This window comes from Pleurodeles waltl, chromosome 6 (assembly GCF_031143425.1).
Source record: "Pleurodeles waltl isolate 20211129_DDA chromosome 6, aPleWal1.hap1.20221129, whole genome shotgun sequence".
In the NCBI taxonomy this organism is placed as follows: domain Eukaryota; kingdom Metazoa; phylum Chordata; class Amphibia; order Caudata; family Salamandridae; genus Pleurodeles; species Pleurodeles waltl.
Window position 1 is genome coordinate 893,926,665 of NC_090445.1, and position 23,210 is coordinate 893,949,874.

The 23,210-nt window shown below is 43.2% G+C and overlaps 1 long non-coding RNA gene across 1 annotated transcript in view; it reads left to right on the top strand.

The window, feature by feature from the left end:
• Positions 1-15,926, top strand: part of LOC138300393 (uncharacterized) — a 95,495-nt gene extending 79,569 nt beyond the window's left edge. The window contains exon 3 of the long non-coding RNA XR_011204922.1: positions 14,871-15,926. This is a non-coding gene — a long non-coding RNA (uncharacterized lncRNA). The remainder of the gene's footprint in view (positions 1-14,870) is intronic.
• The last annotated feature ends 7,284 nt before the right edge of the window (positions 15,927-23,210 follow it).

Below are 23,210 nucleotides of genomic sequence, written 5' to 3' on the forward strand. Positions count from 1 at the left end.
ATCTCTTTGAGAAATTCTCATTTACAGCAGGAAAAATTAATTTTACAATCAGGCCTCTTTAATCCAAGGACTGCCCGAAGTGCCCATCACCAGCTTTAAATGAATGCCAATAGCTTCAGTAGTTTCTTTCTGATTGTAGCATAAACTGGTCCATGTTACTCAAATTGAAACCTCATTTCTAGCCTATCCTCCTTCCTTTTTTCAGAGTACTGAAGGCTATTGCATTTTAGACGCAAATGTAAAGAGGTCAAATATTTGGAGAAAGAATAAGCATGTCCAACCTTGGGCCGACACATTTCAGAGTTCACCCAGATCTGAGTCCATTCTGCCGAAAATGTAAATAAAATGGTGTATCCATTTTGGCCTCTTTTGCTGCTTTCGTTATATAGGGTAGGGCAAGAAAATGTTTCCTCAATCTTTGCATAACAATTTTTGCACTACTTCGAAAATAGAGAAAAAGAGATTTTGATTTTGTTCTGAACATATATTACCCATTTCAATTCATTTTCTTTCTAAATCAAGCATTTTACATATGTAATGCCATTTTAAAAAGAACTCCCAAGCTATGAATGCGTTTAATTCATGTTCTGCCCCACCCGGAGCTGCTGTTTACTTCACCCCCAATTAAGTAAACAGCAGAAATGATGCCAAGTGTGTTGTGCACCAGTGCAAACTTTCTTTAACCTGGTTCCTGGTAATGATTGCTCCAGCTCTTAAATGCTCTTAAATGACAGTCCAGAGAAAGGTGTATCACCCACAAGTGTATTTTATGTCATAATTCTATTTAGCGCTTTTCCTTTCTTGCCCACAAAGTCAAAATAATTGACACATAGTCATGGCACCACTTCACAAATTTCATGGGAGCTCTAAAATTAATTTATTATTGTAAATGATCACTTTTGTTCAAGTTGACATTTTTCTATAACAGAAAAAAATTGTAGCAGTACTTAGCATGTATTTTTTCTTAGTTGTCTAGAAACACGCACACACGAACTTGAAAAGAAAATGTTGCAGGTCTAAGCAATAAGGCTTCATTTTGTAGGTTTCGCCTAGCAAAATCTTTTGTATTTGAAAGATATAGGGGGTCATTCTGACCCTTGCGGTCTTTGACCGCCAGGGTCGCGAATGACGGAAGCACCGCCAACAGGCTGGCGGTTCTTCCAAGCCCATTCTGACCGCGGCAGTAAAGCCGCGGTCAGAAAACCGGGACCGGCGGTTTCCCGCCGTTTTTCCCCCGGCTGGGCGAATCCACCAGGGCAGCGCTGCAAGCAGCGCTGCCATGGGGATTCTGACCCCCTTCCCGCCAGCCTGTTTCTGGCGGTTATCACCGCCAGGAAGAGGCTGGCGGGAACGGGTGTCTTGGGGCCCCTGGGGGCCCCTGCATTGCCCATGCCACTGGCATGGGCAGTGCAGGGGCCCCCTAACAGGGCCCCATGAAGCTTTTCACTGTCTGCCTAGCAGACAATGAAAAGCGCGACGGGTGCAACTGCACCCGTCGCACGCCCGCAACACCGCCGGCTCCATACAGAGCCGGCTTCTGCGTTGCAGGCCTCCTTCCCGCGGGGCCGGCCGGCGCTACCATGGGTAGCGCCGGCCGGCCCAGCGGGAAGGTTGGAATGCCGGCAGCGGTCTTTTGACCGCGTAGAGGCCAAATGGTGGTTCCCGCCTGGGTCAGAATGACCGCCATAATCTTAAAAGGAGCTTATTGCTCGCACACAGCCTTCCCATTACTTTCCATTGGTGGGCTATTCCAGTCACTTTCCTTTTCTTACTTCTCATTGGTCAGAAGGAGTCTTTATGTCATCAGGTTTCACTTCCTCTCCTTTCTTTTGGCTGTCCTCTGGAGCTTAGACCAAGTACTCTTTCCGGTTGATGATCACTGGCTGGTGGGCAGTGTCCTTCCAATGGCTGGGCGCTTCTGAGGTACTTTTGTTTTAATTTCAGCCCCGCACTCCATACAGCTGCATGTGTTCCGTCCATCCGATGTTGTTTCCCACAGTGCCTTGTGTTTGTTTACCACCCTCCTTTCTCTGTTTGTTGTTTTTTCTGTTTATGTTTGGCAATCTAAGATTTTAATATAGCACAAACTTGACTGATTTGGTTTTCCTGCCTCACACATGTGAAATGCCACAATAGTTTGCCAGGTACCTTGCTGCATGGCATCCAGTTTTGAGCAGGTTTTGTTTACCGTGGCTACCCTGATGTGGTGGTTCTACCCCTTTGCCTAGGGGCAGGTTGGTGGCCAGTCTTCCCTGCGCCAACATACATCATCACGAGGCCACAGGCAAGCTCCATATGTGCTTGCTTCTTCTCGGGATAAGTGACTTTTAAACCCCTTTTGTCATGGAGGGTGGGCAGCAGCAGCACTTAGCCCACGTTTTCATGCCTGCTGCCGACTTCCCATCCTGATGAGTGGCAGCCAAGAAGTGGATTTGGGGAACTTGTGCATCTGTTTGCTTCTGAGGTTTGATTGTAGCTCAGCTGCATTAGTATATGTGCGTCTGTCTCAACATGGTTGCTGGGCCTGCTTTTTCCCTGATGCCTGGGGTGGGGTTCCAGGTGCGTGATGGATTTCTTGTTTGTTGGTTTGTCGTGGTAGGCAAATTATGCCCAAGGGTAACGGATCATGGTCTGCTGTTGGGCAGATGATCGCCCTACAGAGCCCATTATTCTCATGTATGTGTTCATCATGCCTAAAATTCATAGGAGCTGGAAGCAGGGATTCGAGGGGTGCTCCAGCACCTCCCAAATAGGACTACAGGATCTTGGCTGGAACCTTGAAAAAAGCAGCTAATTTCTACATTTGTTGCTATGCTTACTTGCTTAAAAGTGGGAGTGAATTTCAGCTCCGCATATAGGTTGCATCTATAGAAATTTATACTTTGAACTGATGTATCATTGTGTTGTGCTTGTGCCATTCAAATTGCAGCGTTAAAGAAAACCTTGAAAGGAGGCATCTTTTCAAGTAGGTTCAATGATTTTTCTTCTTTTTATTTTTTAATTAAATTAATATACTGTTACTAGAAGTATTACAAGTTTTAGTGTTCACAAAAACATTGGATTTTCATGGTAACAAAGATTTTCAGGTTTAAGGCATCAAGGGGACTTAGTAGTTGTAGAGCCAGAGTGGGAAAACCTTTTTCAATTGTGTGTGAATTGATCACACCTTCCCCCTAAACTCCCTCCGTCCCTAGGACTAAGTACAGCTTCATGTCTGCGGCCAGTGACTTTCACTAGCTCCAGGCTTTTACAGGTACTTTTTTTATTATTACTTTATTACATGCTCTCTTAGAGAGTACATGTGTCTACAGTCCCTCTCCCTCACCCCAACTCTCCTCCACTGTTGCTGCTTCCGTCCTCATGTTGCTTTCCCTCGGCGCCTTCCTGCTGTCCACTGTTTCTTTGTTTCTTTCTCATCCCTCCTTCCATTGTTTCATTACCACTCCATCCTCCTCCTGATTTCTACTGTTTTTCCCGACCACCTGCCCTCTCCATACTGTGCAACATATCTTAAAAAAATTGACAGAGCTAATATATTTTGCATAGGCAAAACCTATTGGCTTTGCCAAAGCTCGTTCAAGTTTACAATGGAAAGAGACCACCAATGACAAGTAGGTAGGTGTACAAGTCAGCCGCCCTGCCACTTTCAAACCCCAAACTATTTTCTTAACTGAAGAGAAGCATCCAGTTCTATGAGAAAAATGAAAGGTTAAGGCCCGTGCACCACAGGCTAGGTCACTCCCTAAAAGCAATATGGCCTCTGTGTTTCAGGACGCAATCAGATGATAAAGCTCCATTGCTTCCTCTGTTAGGGAGACACATGAGCCAACTAGTGGCTTTGGGTAAAAACCCAATGTAAACCCACCCCAAAACTGTTGCACTTTGGTGAAATTCCTTAGTCTTGTGGGATCCTGTGAAAGCCATTTCCTTAGCCTGTGCCCGCAACAAAGCAGAAATCCCTGAAAGAGCATGAGGGAGGAATGAGGGCTTGAAAGAAGAATGGTCAAGCAGTTGCTGAGCAGTTATCTTCCATCCACCTTGTTTTGAGCTCTTACCCCCCAGAGTACTTTGGATAATTAATCTCAAACTGTCCAGGGGGCTGGGAGATGGACTAGGTGGTACTCCAGGTAAGCCAAGGGGGAAGAAAAGTGCTGGTTGAGCTAAGTTCTAGGTAACTGCTATCAGTATGGTGAAGGAGGGTGTTGACACTTTGGATTTTAGTAAGACTGTGACATAGCATAAGACAGAGACTAAATGGATACACCTACAGCTATTACATAATTTGTTTTCAACACCTACTATAATCAAAATTACAAATGTGGAAGGTTAAACAAAGCCCGCTGCTACTAAGAAAAGGTCCTGTTTACATTCAGATGAGTAAAGTTTTAAAATTGCTCTGCACTGTGGAAGCCTCTTCTAATATATAAAAACAAAAAATGAAAGTGCTTCTTACTGAGGGATTTGAGATGGAAACTCTCAAAAGTTTTTTAAATATCTCCTCATCAGAAAGTAAAAACCACACCTCCCCACTCCTTTCCTCTTTAATGCGGCAGCCGATTTATCAATACGAGAGGGGTGTCATAATGCTGTGACTCTGCAAGATCTATAACTGGCAAGTTAGTATCAGATAGGGGTATGGAGGGGCACAAAGAAGCAGGCAGTAAAGGTGTCCCCCCTGCCATTATAAGAGATATGGTAAATAAATCTCAGTGGTTCTCCCTCAATAGCACCTAAAACTGTATCTACAGAAGTACAGACTTAACTCTATAGGTGAACGGTGCACAACATCTATCTTCTCTGGCAGGGGGAATAAAACATTGGCTTCTCCCAGCAAAGATGCTGAGATGTGCCTGCAGGCAAGAGGGGAAAAAAGTAAGCAAAACATCAACAAGCAAGAAAGCTGAGAGTCAGATCCAGGCCAAAGGAGAGAGGGAACATCTCTTAAGCTTACAACAAAATGACCAGAAACAGAAAGGCGATTCCCATAAGCAGAACTTAGGCTCCCTGAACAGACAGAAATTATCCCCCCCACACAAAAATATATCAAATCTTTGCCTAATGAGCAAACAAAAACTATAACCCAGTTATATCTTCACACTGAAGGTCAAGACCCCAACCAATAAGCGCAGATATTGCTCACTACCATCCTTGGGGCGATACAAGAAATGAAATCCACTCAGAGCTTCTTCATCTCTCATTAAACCAGTAAAATGCTGGCAATAGAATGGGAGACTGACTCTTACTCAGATAAGTTTGAAGAAGTCAAAGTCAAAATTTCTCTTTAGATGATACCCAACGAGGTTTTTATCTAAAGTGAGCACTTCGCATATAGAAGAACGAAGTAGTATTAAAATGCAACTCGAGGATCACGAGAACCATTTGAAGAGGTCAAACTTAAGGTTTGTCAGAATACCCAAAATAGAAAGTAATCATCATCCTCCTCAATAGAGGTTAGAGAGGAATTAATGGAAACCAAATTTTACTAAACAGTATAGAGGACTAGACAATAAAGAGAGCACATTGTTTGTCTTTCACAGAAATCCCTAATGGTGCTCACCCATGTACAATGTTAGTGAAATTTCGAGATTTCAGAAGAGAAAACAAACAAAATCAAACCCTAAGAGGAGCTCAATTTTCAAATCTTTCCAAATAGGACATATGAGACATCAATGCACACACTATAGTGCTACCCAATATTTCACCAGGAGGCTCGGTATAAACTAACTCATAATGCAAAGGCCTTCTGAAAGAGTTACTTACACACATTCAAAATTGAGTTGGTAAAGAAATTAAACGTCTATGGAATTACACATCAAATATTAATTGTAAGGCAAACCAAATAGATTCTGAAGAATCTTTTCTTATTTTGTATTTATGAGTCAAACAACAAATAATACCAATAATCATTAATTACATATGTGTTCTATAAATTTGACTACAGATATCAATGCATTACACATAATCAATTCCAAAAGTGTTCAACCATGGTCCTTGATGAAACAATGTAAAAGACAAAGCTAAGCTACATTAACCATAGAAATCAGACTATCAAATATGTTATCATGATCCATGGAGAGCAGTATATCCACCTAACATAACTCAGACTTTCTGATCAAAATACATTAACTGTTGAAAGCATGTTTGTAAATGATCGAAGTCGCAACTTGAGAGTTAGTATAGATGCATTGTCAATGTTTCAGTCCGAGATTGCTTATCAGTCTGTGAAAAAGGTCAGAATCCTGATGAACTTAAAGTGACAGCCAACAAAAAGACATAATCCCAATATATGGGATAAGAAAGTCTTGAAAATTCTGTAACACAGTTAGTCAAAACGGTCACAAACAATCCTACCAGTGTTCTCCCCAGTCAATGGAGGGAAAAAAGCCATCAAAGCATTGGAGAAAGTTTCAGCTTCTCATGCCCTCCTTAAGGGCTGGAAGGCTCCAATTCATTTTATTGTAGCTGGCCAGACTTAAAGTACTAGTAAACGAGGCTTTCAAAGTATTCCATGAGACAGAGGTTGCACAGAAATACCTCTGAAAGTTTGAGGAAAAGGAAGCAGCATGATACCTGATTGTGTTTTTTATATCTGGCACTACACAGAATGCTGCAATTGTGCATGCCCCAAGCTGTTCATATAGTAATTTTACTAAAAATACCCTTTCAGTCAGTGACTGGCCTTTCATACAGAGGGACGCAAAATAAAGTTTTATTTTGTAATTGGTAGTTTCTGAAAGAAATATGAAATAGAACCTAGCTATTTCTTTAAAGAATAGAGGGGTTCCGTTTCAATTGAAAACAGTTGGTAAGCCAACAAAGTACAAATAAGGGGTGAGGTAATTGTCCTCAAGAATAATCTTAGAAAGATTCAGAAAAGCAAATATAAAGAACTTACAAAGGCTTTCCACATTGCACAGGCTAAATTACACCAATTAAATTGCAGACAAAATTATTTACAAAGAGAACTAGCCAAAGAAAGAACTTCAAAGCTTTCTTCTTGAAAAAAAAAATGGTTAGTGTACAAACAACATTTGATGCAATTTCGTGGGAACATTCTGGCCTGGTAGACTAGAGTTCATAAAGCCTAGAATATTGTCTTTAAAATAAATATTCTGCAATTGCATCTTTTGCTTTTTAGACATTTTACTTTGGGTGTGTCTCACTACATGTTTCTCACTGAGGATAATCACATGGCAAACAGACTGTGCATGTTTACCGTCAGTGCCTGCCTTTTAAGATAAGCCACTGCAATGCAGCCAGCATAAACGGCACTTGGCTGGTTACCTGTGAGCACATGGAGCTTTAGGAAGTGATTGGGAGCTCCAGAAAGTCTTGCACTTGCCATGGGCAGTGCAGATTTCCAGTGAGAGAGCCCATCATGAGCCATTCTTTTTACAGTTTATTTTGCCAATGACACATGTCAGAAACTACTGGTTGTGTGGGGAGGTATGGTACCCAGAAGTAATTGACCGTCCCCTATGGGGTTCCTATCAGGATGGTGGCAGGTCCCTGAGAAATGTTAATGTGTTGTGGATGCAAGAAATTGGTGGTTCCCATGGTTGCCATTATGTTTTATGGTGAGGAATGTGAGCTAAGCAAAGGTTGGCCCATAGTGGTGGGTGCCCTGTGGACAGATGGTTCCCGAGATTGAAGGAGTAGTTGCTGTCCCTGATGATACCATAAAGGGGGTAGGAATCCCTAGATTCCCAGTATGGGTTAGCGGTGGATCCACAGATGTCACGGCAGGGTAGGCAACTGCTCAAGTACAATGTAGGATGTCATCGTAGGACTGTTTTTACCTGTACCTGAGGTAGCAGGTGGAGCGATGCCCAGTTGGATGTCCAGTCAGGGAGGTTCTGCAGGGTCAGATCCCAGGATTGAGAGTGAAAGCGTAGCCCCCAGCATGTTGAGGATGTGCAGGAGGATGTGCCCTAAGCAGGCCCCTAGCTGGTGCATTGCTGGTGTGCCAGCCTTGACGTGAACGTCGTGAGGCCCCTTAATCCCTTGCTTCCCAGGCAGTGGTTTGGCTGGTGGGTACAGCCCCAGCATGGTTTAGTGGAGTTGAAGGCTGGTGCATGCACAGCGGGTAATAACAGCTGGCCAAGTGAGCTCTATCGTAGTGGGGATGGGCAATATATTCTGCTCTGCCAGCAGAGTTGGTAGAGTTTTGGCCACTCCGTGCTATGCTTGTAATGTGGAGTTTTGGACAAAATCCACTAACCCCCGTGTGGTAGAGTTGTTCTCATGCATGGCCCATCAACGGTAAGTTCATGAAAGCGAGACCTGGTGTCCCTTAGCACAATTTTCAGTCATAAGAAGGGCACCATGCAAGATTTCACCAACGCGGGCGGGTCATAAGAAGTCACAACCGTTAGTGGTCAGAAAGCTGCAGCTTGGGTAGAAAATCTGCTTGAGTGACAGCAAAATCAGCTCGAGAAGCTGTGCCCTCTGGAATGCCATGTGGTGGTGATCAGTGCAGAACAAGCTCCCAGTAATAAATCACAGTGCAAGCAGCATAATATGCCTATTTTCAACTTTTCACAGAATCCCGCAGACTTTTTTTGTAACTTGTGAGTTCAGCCCAGGCCTATATTGTAGGAGGAGGGACCCTGTGTGTCAGTCTGTTATCGTGGTGGCACTTCTGTCTGAGGGTTTCTCTGAACTTTCCTATGAGCAGTTGATGAGGACTGTACCTGACAGACTTCTAGTGGGTGCACTTTTTAGGTGTATCAGTGGGGTGGATGCCCATGGCAAGGGTGTGCAGAAGGCGTGTGCACCTGCAGTGATGGTACTAGGTGGCCCTATCTAAAGGGAGGGGGCCCTGTGCGAGAGTCTGGGATAATGCTAGTCACCTCTGTCTAAGAGGTTTGCTTTGTGCTGTTAGATGGATAGCTGTTCAGGACTGAATCCGGCAGACTCCAGCGTAGTGCACTTCAGGTGTACCACTCTAGGGTGTGGCCTTAGACCTCTTCAAAGTCCTGGCTTGCCAGACAGCAACTCAGCAGGTTGTGGCATCCCTCTGCTGAGTATAGTGAAAGGAAGCAGTGTGGGCCTCAAGCTGACCTGCTGAACCTTTCACTGCGGGACCTTAATGATCCCCCAATAGTCTTCATGGTTGTGACATGGAGGCTGGAAAGTGGCTCTTAAGTGGGATCTGAGTCAGGCATGTCCCACTCATTGCCCTGCAGTGCTTCTGTTGACTGGGTAGGGCTGGAGGGAGTCCACCAATGAAGGGTTCCTGTGGTGGTTACTGCCTGGGGGTGACTCTGATCTGGTAGCACTCTGTGATTTAGCTGGGGTCCCCTAAGGGGACACACATCCTGAGAGGATAGAGTGGCAGAGCAGACCTCAGAGTAACTGCTGTGGTTGAGGGTCACGGGCCCGGTAAAGGGGCTTGTGTCACAACTTGGTTGCATGAGGGTACTGGGTTGTGTAGTCTCTAGGAAGTGGAACAGCCAGTGACTCACGGGACAGGTTTTAGACCTGTTTATTGTGCTTGTGTCAGTGCTGAGAGAGTGAACACTTGCCAGAAATGATGGAGGAAACAGCGTTGCGTGACCTTGGGGCAAGGGTGGGCCTAGATCTGCTCAGTCCATGTAGGCGGTTGATGTCCTGTATGCATCCGATCAGGAAGCAGAAGGATCCTTTGTGCAGCCTGGGTTTCCTGTAGGGATAGGTGACCACATGGTTGAATTGGGTGGGTTGTCTTAGCATAGGAAGACCAGTGGAAGTTCTCAGTGGTAGCGGACAACTGGCTAATGGTGTGCATCATCAGAACCCTTTGCAACTTGTTACTGCTGAGTATGTAAGAGTACCCATGTGTAATGGCTATCCTCTTCTTACTTTCAACTCACAGTGATGTGTGTTGCAATTGGGTTCCACCTATTCAGTACACCTAGATTTGTTTTTGCTTTTTGGATTACCTGATTTTGGACATTTTACTATGGGTGAGTCTCACTATATGTTACTCACCCACAGTAATCACATGGATAATGGACCCTGCATGTTTACCGCCATTGTCTGCCTTCAAAGATATGGCTGCTGTAATGCAGCAAGGGTAAGGGGCACTTGGTTGGTTACATGTGATCACACACATGTGCAGGTGTATTCAGGCTACACATGGGAGACTACTGTTGTGCGCAGTCCAGTAACTCAAGCAGAGAGGACTCTGCAAGATTAGATTTTGACCCGGGGTTGGCCTTATAATGTTAGTGTACACTAATAGGGAAAGTCAGTGTAATGTACTGATTTATCTGTAGTGGCACTTTTTTGTACACGTAAGGGGGAAGCTGCCTTAGAGTGCAGCTTTGTGTCTCTTTGGCCTACAGAGACCAGTGACATATCAAATTGGGGTGTAATCTGTGCAGGAAAACCAAGTCTGCAAGTTCTACAAAGATATCTGTACAAATTATGGGTCATACAGGATTGTCCTATTTCTCTGGCTCAGCTCAGGATCGGACCCCATGTCTTTTGTCACCCTACTGTCCACAGTTAATTACATTTCTTTCCAGCAGCTGGAACAAAGGCCTCTCCACACAAAGCGATCAACTAACAGTTCTTTACTCAGCTCCTGAAGAGGAAAGAAATAGGGTAGTATGATCTGCATCAATCAGTTAGCTGTCACACTGTACCAGGGATGGGCCTACCAAAGCCCACTGAACAAAGGAGGGAGCCCAAACCTCTGGTGCCAACACAAGAGGGGGCTCTCCTTTGAAAATCTAGTGAGGGGCAGAACTGAGGGCCCCCGGAGGAGATGTGTCTCCTGGGTGATGCCATTTTGAACTGTCCCAGCATGCTGTGCAAGAGGTTTGGGGCAGGAGTGGAGAGGTGACATGGCACCCTAGGATTGTCCAGGGGTGTCTGACTTCTGGAACTTTCCTCTCCCCTTTAAAATGTCTTACACAAGGGGGAGACTCTCTTTTGCTCACTGTTTTTCAGCACTTCACCGCTAGACCCTGGGGTGCCTTGGACAACTGGAAGGAAGAACTCTGCTCCAGTTGACCTCAGGACCAGTGGCTCTCCCCAGGGGCCAGTGAGGCTGGCCCACTTGGAGGCCCTGAGAACCAGTTAGGGGAAGCCCTGGACTTCTGCGCCCAGAGACAGAGATCAGGAAGGAAATTGGTTGCAGGTGCCCCTGCATCCAGGAGAAAAATGAGCTAAAAACTTTCAAAATCAGCCCAACAGGGCATGAGTTATGGCATTTTAAAGTTTTGTGGCCTTTGACCTTTTAGATGCCAAAGCGTGAGGGGCTTAGCCACCGTTTTTACTGTACCCCTGAGGTCAGCACAGGATTTACTTATTCAATTTCTCATACATGGAGCATTCTCCCCGTCCTCACTTTTGGCCAGAGGGACGCCATCTCTCCATGGCCGGCATATCAGTACTGGAGGAGTGCTATCACCCATCCCAATGTGGGGGCACTGCCCCTGCTTCTTGTGCCCATGTCTAGGGGGAGAAGGGTCACCACCGCATTCCCTTCCCACACAGAGTGGGCACGGGAGAACAGATCTGCCTACTCCTGTGGCAGCAGAATATAGAGGCTGCCATGCAGGAGCCGGTGGGGCAACCAGACATCTGCTCTGTGGGCTGCCTCTAAGGGTGAGAGCTTTTGGGGTGCCCAGGTGGGACTGGGCACCTCCAGAATAAAAAGAAAAAAAGGGATGGTATGCAAGGCTCTGCACCAGACAAAGAAAACTTTCGGCTCTCCCGGCACAGCAGGAGAACCACTACTAAAATATTCACTGCTTCTGGAGGAGTGCCCCATAATGACCTGTGTAAACCTCATATGCTTTACTCATGGATGACAGGGTTGCCATAAATTACACCATAGGAGCATTGGGGGAGGCTGCAGGAGTGCATCACCTCCCCCAAAATAGTTTTGTTTTTAAGCTACTCTTCTTATGTTTGCAGGGTCCTTGAAACTAGGACCCCTCTGGTATTTTCTTAATGTTTCAAAGCCTTCTCCAGGCAGGAGCTTTGGTTTTACTGCTTGGAGTACTGCATCCTGTAGGGGGTTATTTTATGATTACATTTGCTGTGGCCTGAAAGTCTGTAAATGAGATACGTGTACTGAAATGCCTTCTAGGGTCTAGGCTATGGTTGCATGCTAATGTATTCAAAAGTTGGTGTCCTCTAGGGGCTGTTTTTATGATTGCATTTTCATGGTTTAAAGCTCTACAAAACGCATATCAATACATGTTTTGGTAATTTTAAATGCTTTATTGAGAGACTGATGTTGACAATGATTATTGCTGTCAGTGCATATGTTTTATATAGTCATACAAAATGATGTGTTTAATATGTGGTTTGTTGATCTTGAACCTTCACCAAGCCAATGGCCTTACTTGATATGTTTTTGTGACCCCCTTTAGGGGTAAAAGGTGATTATGAAATGCCATTGATGGTATTTTCCATCTACCAATGTACATATTTGTAAATTACTGCATAGTATTTAGTAGTGTGTGTAATACATGTACTTTTACTTTTGATAAATTAAGAGCACTGACTATACAATCGTTTACTGAATGTTATTATTGAATGGGAAAAAACAGTGATAACTAGCCCACACCATCTCTCCTGAGTAGTCTTTCGACGGCTCCACCATGCTACCTTGAGAGAGTCAAGTGCTACAATGGGGTGCTTGGTTCTCAGTAACAAGAATCATAGATCTATTACGTGTGTAGTCTAAACAACTATTAACTCAATTTTCTACATTTCCCTAGAAAAATAAAACTTAGATGATGAAACCTAATTTTATCCTATAACTCTGTTGAATACAGATTATAACATTTTCATGAAAATATTAACACTAAGAATATCACAAGTAATCCGCAAACTGATAAAGATCAGAACAGGTTTATCCGATCTTGCCAACTATATCCCAACATGCATTTTCTGATGAAAGTAATGAATTACTTTCCAGAAACCAAAGTACCTGCAATAGTACTATTAATAAATGCCAAAAAAGGCATTTCACTTGGTAAGCTAGAAATTTATCTCCAAATTTGGGGAAATTATGAAATTCCAAACCAGGTCATCACATCAATTACTCGTATATATGAGGGACATATGATGATGCTTGATATGAATGGGAAAATCTCAGCTCCTATTAATTGTTTGAGAGGAACTAGGCAAGGTTGCCCTCTTTCACCTTAGCTATTTTCAGTCTGTTTTGAATCCTTGCCTTGGATCCTGAGGAGAGCTGAGGCAGTTAACGCAGTGATTCTTGGGTCTCTAGGGTCTCACAGACTCAACCTTTACATTGCTGTTTTTGTATTACATCTTCAATGTGACTCTAATGCGATCAGTAAACTATTCAATATGCTAACATTTAGTTCAGCACTTGTCGGGTACAGGCTAAACATCTCCAAAATGGGAATTTTACTTTTAAATACAAATTCTAAATTATCACCACAATTTCTGCAGACAATTACCAAAAGAATCCAATAAGGTATTTGGGAATTAAATTAAGATCAAGTCCATGTTAGATAGGTGGGCTAAGCTCTCAACCTCAATTACAGGCAAAGTAACAATGATAAAATACATGTTCTACCGCTGTTAAACTTTTTGTTTACAGCAATTTTAACCCAATTAACAAATGTTAAATTACAAGACTGGAGGCTAACATCATGCATTAAACCCTTTAATGCTACTTCATCCACAGAACTTGGAAGTATGTTACATCATAAACAAACAAATAAGAACAGAATACTGGCAACGCATAACCAGTCCATGTTTGGAACAATCTTCCTCTTTTAAATGCTGCTCCTAATAAAATAAGTAGCACTTTACTATCCTTGTTAAATAATATAGCTCTATTTTATGGCCTCCTTATCATATTATTTAGTGTTGTAATTATGGGTTGGTTTGTTGCTACATGATGTTTTAATGAATACTTTGTTGGTACTGAATTGAGCCCAGTTCGGAACACTGTTTGTGATACCCTGTTTTCAGTTTCAGTTTCCGATTTATGTAAACACTCCGGCCTTTTGCTGTCGTATTTATTTACCCGTTTTGGCTTCACCACCACGATGGCTCCAAACACAGTACCGGTGTTTTATTTTATTTTCCCAGCACGCGCTTAATGCTGCTTCCTTGATTGGGCGCTGTCTTCTTGCGCTGCTGTCGCCAGGCCTAGGAACGAGACCCCCGTTCGGCTAGACTCACTGCGGGTCCACACTCCAGAGCGTTTCTTCCTTTGAGGAAACGCTCGTCTGCGGTGTCTCAACGAGAGACTGCTGCCATGTTAGTTCGGTTTGCACGACTTTGGCTATAATTACCCCTACTTTGCCGCTGAGACACAGTGAGGTGTCATAGGCATTTTGACAGTTACACTATCTCAGCAGCTCACCGGCACATCTTAGCCTCATTTGCCCTGATGTAAGCTGGCTACTTTATATTATACTATATTTACTGCATTCTAGAGACAGTTTGCTTAAAATTCAGAATAATATTGTTAAATTTTAGTTATCTATTCTCCTTTTGGTGCTGGGGATATATTTTTGGCCCATGCATGTATATTTTGCGCACCATGTATCAACAGGGTATGGATTGTCCTGATGTTCCTGAAGGTAGGCTCAATGAGGATGAGAGAGCGTAGTTTAAACATTACCTATTTTAGATGTGAAATGCTTATATTTAACAATGCTGCATTAATAATATTTTTCATTGAAACGTATTTTAAACGTGGAGACTTAGTGTACGCATATACTAATATTAATAAGAAGAAATGATTATTTGTATTTTGGTTAATTGAATATGTTGGCACGTACGAAGATTGCATTTATTAGAATCCATAAGCCTTAAGTTAGCGTGAGTCGAGAACTAGCTGTGTAACTCTCATATTAAAACATATTTTTCTGTTTCTTCAGTGTGCTGACTTGCAAAAGGCCATGACCCAGCATTTGTTCTTTTCTCCGCTTATTGTATCATTGACAGTTATATTCCCATCCGCATGCTAGCTGCTTTAGTATAAAATTATACGCTTTGCAACAAAATATGGACACTTTCAAGGACATTGATCCACGGAAAAGAGAACTCTTGACCTGAAGAACGTGCCAGAGAATGAAGTAACCCCAGATGTGCCACCTACGAAAAACGTCAATTATGAAGACCAATCAAAACGTTATAAACTATCTCGAAATGACAAGTGCATTACTTAATGTATAATTTGATAGGTTACAGATAGTGGGGTGTTCTGACTATCCAATAGAATTTTGGGGGAATGTATTATGAAAAAGGGATAAAAACCCATGACACAAGAGACTCGAGAGCATTAGGTAGGGAATGATATTGATTGCATCCAGAAACTCTGTCACTTTGTTTGGTGACTTGAGACTTAATAAAACCATCCTCACCCTTAGTCGCCCCATTGCACTTTCTTCCTTATGAGGGAAGTGTCCCCTGCCCTTAGACTAGATAGACTGACGGCGATCTAACTGATGTCCTGAAGATGAAGACTGATCCTGTATGCTGACCTATTCCGAGGAGGGTAATTATGCTACTGCTATTGAAATTCATTTATTTGCCTTTCCTTTCTAGGTACCAACTGCTGTGTATTTATGATTAGAGAGCTTAGTCAGATGTTTTTTTCCAAATTGATGTTCTAAATTGTTTTGCATGAAGTCCAACATGCTGATGCTAATTAGTGGCTAGATGAGGCATTCACCTTGACTGACGTAACTGACGTGACTGACGTGGTGCTATGCTGAACTAAGACATATATGAGGTTCTATGCATTTTGATTTGTTTACCTTCATCTTAATATCTTATGTTTGTGATCTTTGCATTGTTGCAACATTGTGACTATGCTCTTTGCTTCTTGGTTTGAGATTAATACATCTGCTATTAGATTGTAATCAATAGGGAATAAAATTCACAAAACTTAATAAGGTGTGGTTATTCATGACTGAAAGGTCATGGTTGTGCCGAAGGTTTAACTAAAGTCTAAAGTGAAATACATTGTGGTGACATATGTTGACAATATCATTGGTATATTGCTTGATATATTGATCAGTTACCTCGTCTTACGGTGTCTCACCACTGGGTCCAAAGATTCATCAGCCTAAAACGAGTCCTAATGTGTATAAATGAACATAGAAGGACGCGTTATCAGTTCTGGTAGCAGAGCGACGGTTTGGCCCTTGGGGGCCCTAGGACTGAGTTTCATTGTTTAATTAGTTTTTCTGTGATAATGCAATTTGGAGATATGATGGGTTGCTAAGCTCGCCATGGCTTTCCCGGGATCTCGGAGCCTGCCTAAATGAGTTGGGAACGTTCTCGGCGCCATAGTGTGCATGGTTAGGGTCTTTGCGCTTGCCTAAGCTTATGTATCTTGCAGGTGGTTGTGAAAATTTGTGTGTATTTAGGCCAAATTAAGTGTTGTTTAGCAGGAGTAGGCGTACTCCACAGTATGAGAGTAGGGAAGTCGGCGTACTTCATGTGAATGTAGCGCTTGTTGCTCAAAATTATCCACGTGGTTGGTTGTTGTGTACGGACCTGTCGAGGTCTAAGACTCCGGAGTATGATGATAAATGTGGTTTATGTTGTAATCTTTTACGGTTTAATAGGTCAATCGGGCGTGGTTGACAAGTCGAGTTTGAGTCATAACGGATGAATGAAACCTTAGATGGAGATTTGACAAATTCTAAAGTGCACTAGAAGGAGTCATTGACAAGTCGAGAGTAGAATTTGCGGGTCGAATTCTGCTTGCGTATGTGGGAACTGAGAAGGACAGAGTAGCAGCCGAGGCTTCAAGTGAAATCTCTGTAAAGTTCTGAAGCGAATGTGTTACCCTTCCTGTAGTAAACCGGCAGATTTGTGTTGTCATTTTAAGGTGCTCGCAATAATTTGCATTAGTTTGTGTGAGTTGTAGGGGTCAGTGAGGAGCGGACAAGCTGCAAGACTTTGTCAGCTGCTGTGTGTGTGAGTGTGACGTCAGTGGTGCCGCGCTGAGATAGGTCAGTTGTCGAGAGGGGTCGCGCACGAATTTGCTGCCGTCCGTGAGAGGCAATAGGTTGAGAAAGGGCAGGTGAAGAGTGTCCTGGGAACTAAGCCATTTCTGATCAAATATAAAATAAGAGAATCGTAAAAATGAATTTTGTCAAAGCATTCAAAAGCGCTCTAAAGGGAGATGTGTATATTGTTGCAACCGATGGAGAACCCACACCACCTGAGGGTACTCCGGCTTACATGGTTATGGAAGAGAAAGGTGTCGCACCTTGTTTATGGATGAAACACTGGTGCAAATTAACAGAAAAAGAAGGGTGTTTAGCATTTCCAGAGCATGGGACGTTTAATCCAAAGGTACTAGAAAATCTGAGGTGGATGTTAAGTACACAGAAGCCACCTCCGAGACCGGCACAATACGAGGCTTTGGCGATTTGGGACTTGATGGCCATTAAACATAGACAAGAAAGGTTTCAGAGAAGGCTGAGAAGGGCAGAAAAATCATCTGCAGAGGCTAGGTGGGACAACGAGAGCAAAATGTGGAGAAGGGGAATCGTAGATGGGTTGAAGTTATTCCCAGCAATAACCCAGGGAGAAGAGACACAGGGAAAGAAAGCCTCCTGTAAAACCGACAAAGATTCAGGCAAAACTAAAGAAAATAAAAGGTCCTGGGAAGAGGAAGATGATTCAGATGATGAGGAATTTATGAATAGATTGTTACATGATTGTCCGCCACCATTTGCGGTGAGTGACAATACTCCAAGTACTAGCTTGGATCCTGGGAACCAGACGCAGGAAAAGGGAGTTACTGATACAGTACAGACTAGCGATACAGCTTTGATACAGAATGGTGTCAGTGTACCCACTGCACCAGACTTGCCGATACAGTTGCAGCCTCCACCGCAGATAAAGAGAATCTACCCTGATGTTCCAGTGCTTGAGACTACTACAAACTTGATAGTGCCGCCAGACCCGATATACACAAAGCCAAAGTTAATACAGATTGAATCGACTCCGAAGCTAATGTCTCAACCACCACAGTTGATACCAGGGTATAACCCTGTAGCGGGACCACCGTTAGTACCTGTACCGGGTACACTAGAGCAGACCTATGGTGTTGAGGCCCCATGAAGTCTGGGTCCAGGTCAGGCACCTGCCGCTATATCATTACCTATTACTGTTGGTCCACCAGTGCCATTGTATGCACAAGGTAAAACAGGGATGTGTGATCAGGGAGTGATGACTCAGGAAGCGATAAGAGGAGGGCCTATGAGAACATCCCAGATAATGGCCCCTGGAGAACAAGTAAATGAGCCACTGAGACCCTTAATGGACCTTAGTCCAGTAGGGGCACCTCTCGAAGCGATGCGTCAAGCAGGGTTGGGAGTTTTAACTCCCCAAACCATGAGTACAAATACCTCACACTCTCCAATGATACATGCAGGGAACATTTCACTGCAGGGTTTTACAGTACAACAGTTAAATGAGTGGTTAGAGAAAACTTGTACCTCACAAAAGACTACAGTGACCACAGTTGAACCTGAGAAAGAGAAACAATACGAATACCTGAACCTTGTACGATTAGGAGCAGAAGCTGCTGAGTTAGTAGAAGGGACAATGGGAGTAAATAGATTGGAGTCATACACAGAAGCAGAATTAAGATACCTGTGTCCCAAAATTACTAAGGAGGTAGGCAAAGTACATCAGAGATTGGCAAACCTAGCAGACAAATACAATATCAATATCGGAAACACTAAGCATTTGAAAAGGAGTTACAGATTGGATTTCGATTCAAAAGATTTTGAACATATGAGATCTGCAGGAATGAAAGCACATTTAAGAGAATTGTTGCAGAGTGCACAAATTTGGGGTGCATTGGAAAAATGGGAAGGCAGATGGGCAAAGAAAAGAGATAAGGGAAAGAATGACAGTCCAGGGTCTAATCAAGCTAGGACATCACCTAATCTGGATTCAGTAAAAATACTGCCTATGAGAGAGACAGCTGGCGGTGTTTTAGTGCATGTGCCATGGACTAGAGGAGACATTTTATCCTTTACGAATGATTATCCTAGGCTAAGAGAGAAGCCGATCGAGTGGTATCAACAAACGGATAGGTTTGTGAAGCTTGCAAAGTGTCTCTGGGAAGATCTGAATACTTTGTTTGAGATCATTGTTCCGCCGGATTTGTGGCTCGAGTGCAAGAGAGGGGTAGATTGGCCGACGAAGGAGCCGGCAAGAGATAAGGTGACTGGAGCACCTTCAGAAGAGGTGATGAAATATTATCATAAAGTAATTGAGTTCTTGAAACAAAAGGTGTCGCCGAAGGTGACCGATTGGCAGAAAATCGACCGGACCTCTCAAGAGGTTAAGGAGTCAATACATGCTTATTATGAGAGATTATTGAAAGCGTTCAAACATTACAGTGGTACTGAGACTATCGAACCAAAGGACATAAATCACCTTGTGTTTAGATTCGTTGAAGGGTTGAGACCAGAGGTTAGCCAAATGATTAAGAATCATCTGATTTGTTGGCAAGCTAAACCGATTGATGAGGTGTTGCAGTATGCAAAATACTGTAGTGATGAGATTGAGTTGACGCAGAAAAAGTTGAAGGAAAAAGTGATGGTGATGCAGATAAGGGCTGCACAAGCTGGAATACAGGGAAATGGAGTTCAGCAAATGATACAGCAACAACCGCAAATGAATGGTGTGTTTCAGGCACAGCTGAGAGGCAGAGGTCGAGGGTTTGTGAACCGTGGTTCGGACATGAATAGTGTTGTTATTAAAAATGACGGTCAAGGAGTGAAAAAGATGTCACCATGTCACGCGTGCGGGGGCGTGGAGCATTGGAAACGGGAGTGTCCGAATATGGTACAGGATGGTGCAGTTCAGCAGAGCATTAATGTTGGTACATTACAAAATTCACGAGGTCCAAAAGTGAGACATCAAAACCCGAATTTTCAGAATAATTTGGTACAAATGCAAGGGGTACAGCCCAGGCAGCAGATGCAAATGCCGCGTTTTCAGTCAGTACAAATGCAACCAGTACAGCAGCAGATTCCTATGGTGCCTAGACAGCAAATGCATTTACCAATGGCTCCGATGGGACAGCAACAGGTGATGCTTCCTCAGCAGGTCACAGGCCAGGTAACCAATCAAAATAACACTGTGCACCAATTCCCATTACGAGGTGAAAATTGCATGAATGAGGAATGGTCAAATGACAGCTCAGACAGTGAAGAGTGCAGGCTTGCAGCATCTCTAGAGGTGGATCAGAGAGGCCCATACATAGAGGGAAAAGTAATGGGCTATAAGGTTTCATTTTTGGTCGACACAGGAGCTACACGCTCTACAGTTCGAAGTGCAGAAGTCCCGAGATTACCTCTCTCAGGGCGTACTATACGAGTGGTTGGTGTGGCAAATCAGTACCTGACTAATCCGATTACTGATCCGGTGCAGGTTGAAATTGACAACTTTCAAGGGCTGCATAGATTTATTGTATGCAATTCAAGTCCAGTATCCTTACTAGGAAGGGACTTACTGTGTAAGACAAAATGTTATATTACCTGTTCCAATGATGGAATAGAAGTACAGACAAATAGTGACGATGAGGGAGATGAGAGTCAATTCATAGAGGAAGGAGGAGAGACAAATGAAGACTACCCTTTGATTACTTTATTCCCAATGCATACTTTGATCGACCTACCTGTTGAACTACAAGGGACCGTGACAGAGAAAGTGTGGGATTTGACTGGGAAAGAAGTAGGATTGATAAAAGGAGTAGAACCAGTCAAGGTTCAAATAAAGCCGAATGCAGTGTTCCCACAAGTGTCACAATACCACATGACCCAAGATGTCCTCATTGAGGTGTCACAAATAATTGCAGATTTTCTCAGACAGGGAGTCCTGAAAGAAGTCTTGAGCAGTCCGTGTAACTCACCCATAATGGGTTTAAAGAAGCCCTATGGAAAAGTTCGAATTGTGCAGGATTTGAGGAAAATAAATGAAATTGTGATAAAATGCTGCCCTGTGGTACCTAACCCAGCGGTAATAATGTTCCAGGTTCCTTGTGATGCTGAATGGTTTACTGTGGTAGACCTATCACAAGCATTCTTTTCGATACCCCTTCATGAGGACAGCCAATTTTTGTTCAGTTTCAAATTTTTGGACAAGGTGTACAGTTGGTGCAGAATTCCTCAAGGGTTCTCAGAGTCACCATCCATCTTCAATCAAATATTGAAGAAGGACTTGGAACCTCTTGTGCTGCCTTTTAATTCAACTCTTGTGCAGTACATTGATGATTTTCTAATTGCATCCAAAACCAGAGACAGTTGTAAATATGATACCATTGCATTATTGAATCATCTGGAAAAGAATGGACACAAGGTGTCGCCCAGAAAGTTACAATACTGTCAAAAAGAAGTGAAATACTTGGGACATTTGATTGAGAAAGGGTCTCGAGGAATATGAAAGGAAAGAATAACAGCTGTTTTGCAAATGAATCCCCCAAGAAAAGAGATGTCAGGATGTTTTTGGGAATGGTGGACTACTGTCGTCAGTGGATACCCAACTTCTCAATCATCTCAAAGCCTTTAATAAAATTGACAGGAAAAGAAGTCAAGGATGAGCCATACACAATAACTTTGACAAAAGAAGAGCTTGAATCATTTGTAGTATTAAAAGAATGCATGTGCAGGGCACCAGCATTGGGAATGCCTGACTATGAGAAACCTTTTCTGTTGTTTTGTCATGAACGTGATGCTTGTTCTTTGTCTGTTTTAACACCGGTCCATGGAGATGCAAATCGCCCTGTAGCATATTTTTCAGCTACCTTGGACCCTGTTGCAGCAGCCTTACCGGGTTGTTTGCGGGCAGTTGCAGCAGTTGGTCAAAGCCTTTCACAATGTGAAGGCATAGTCATGGGATACCCTCTGACAGTAATGGTTCCACATTCAGTTGAAATTCTGTTGACACGAACTAAGATACAACACATGACAAATGCACGTCTCACTAGATATGAGACGATTATACTGGGGTCACCAAATGTCACACTAAAGAGATGCACTGTGCTGAACCCGGAAACTTTACTCCCTAATGAAAATACTGAAATCAAAGATGGGGAAGAATTTGAACATGATTGTCTTGAGGTGACTGAACTCTGTACCAAACCTCGTCCAGACATACAGGATACCCAGTTAAAAGAAAACTATTGCATTATGTTTGTTGATGGGTCCTGTCTAAGAGATTCAGAAGGAACATTGAGAGCCGGTTACGCAGTATGTACCATAACTGGCATTGTCGAAGCCTCCTGGCTGCACAAGTGGCACAAGTGGCAGAATTAATAGCTCTTACTAAAGCCTGCCACGCAGCTGTAAATTTGAAAGTCACTATCTATACTGACAGCAGATATGGATTTGGAATTGTGCATGATTTTGGCCAACTCTGGTCACAGAGGGGTTTCATAACCTCCTCTGGTTCTCCTGTGAAAAACGGTGAACAAATAAGAGATTTGTTACATGCGATTCAGTTACCTCTCGAAGTTGCCGTGGTGAAGTGCAGTGCTCACATCAGATCACAAGATTTTGTGTCTATGGGAAACAGCTATGCAGATCAAGTTGCAAGATTTTGTGCATTGAACTGTATATTGTTTAAAGAGCAGTGGGAATTGTTACCACAAACTGAAAAAGACACAAGTTTAAGCCTAACATTACGAGTGGTTGATACCTAAGACTAACTGAAAACATTACAAAGTCGTGCTAGCAAAGAAGAGAAACGTTCCTGGCAGAGAATGCAATGTGTACAAAGAGCAGATGACCTATGGGTTTCAGAAGAGGGAAAATTGGTTCTGCCAAATAGTCTTTTGTCACAGTTTGCCCGGCTCTATCATGGCCAGGCACATCTGGGAAGAGATGCCATGATCAGGTCCTTTAAGATTGATTGGTTCAATCCAAAATTCAGACATGCCGCAGAAATCACTTGCCACAGGTGCGTCATCTGTCAACAGATGAATGCTGGAAAAGGAACTGTGGTAACTTTGAGCCACATTGGGAGAGCTGGAGGTCCATTCAACAAAATGCAAATGGATTTTATCGAAATGCCTGTTTGTGGACGATTGAAGTACGTGTTGGTGATTGTGTGTGTTTTCAGTCATTGGATTGAGGCATATCCCACACGTAGGAATGACAGTCTTACAGTTGCAAAACTACTACTCAGGGAGCTGATACCAAGATTCGGGTTTCCGGTTTCTATAGAATCAGATAGGG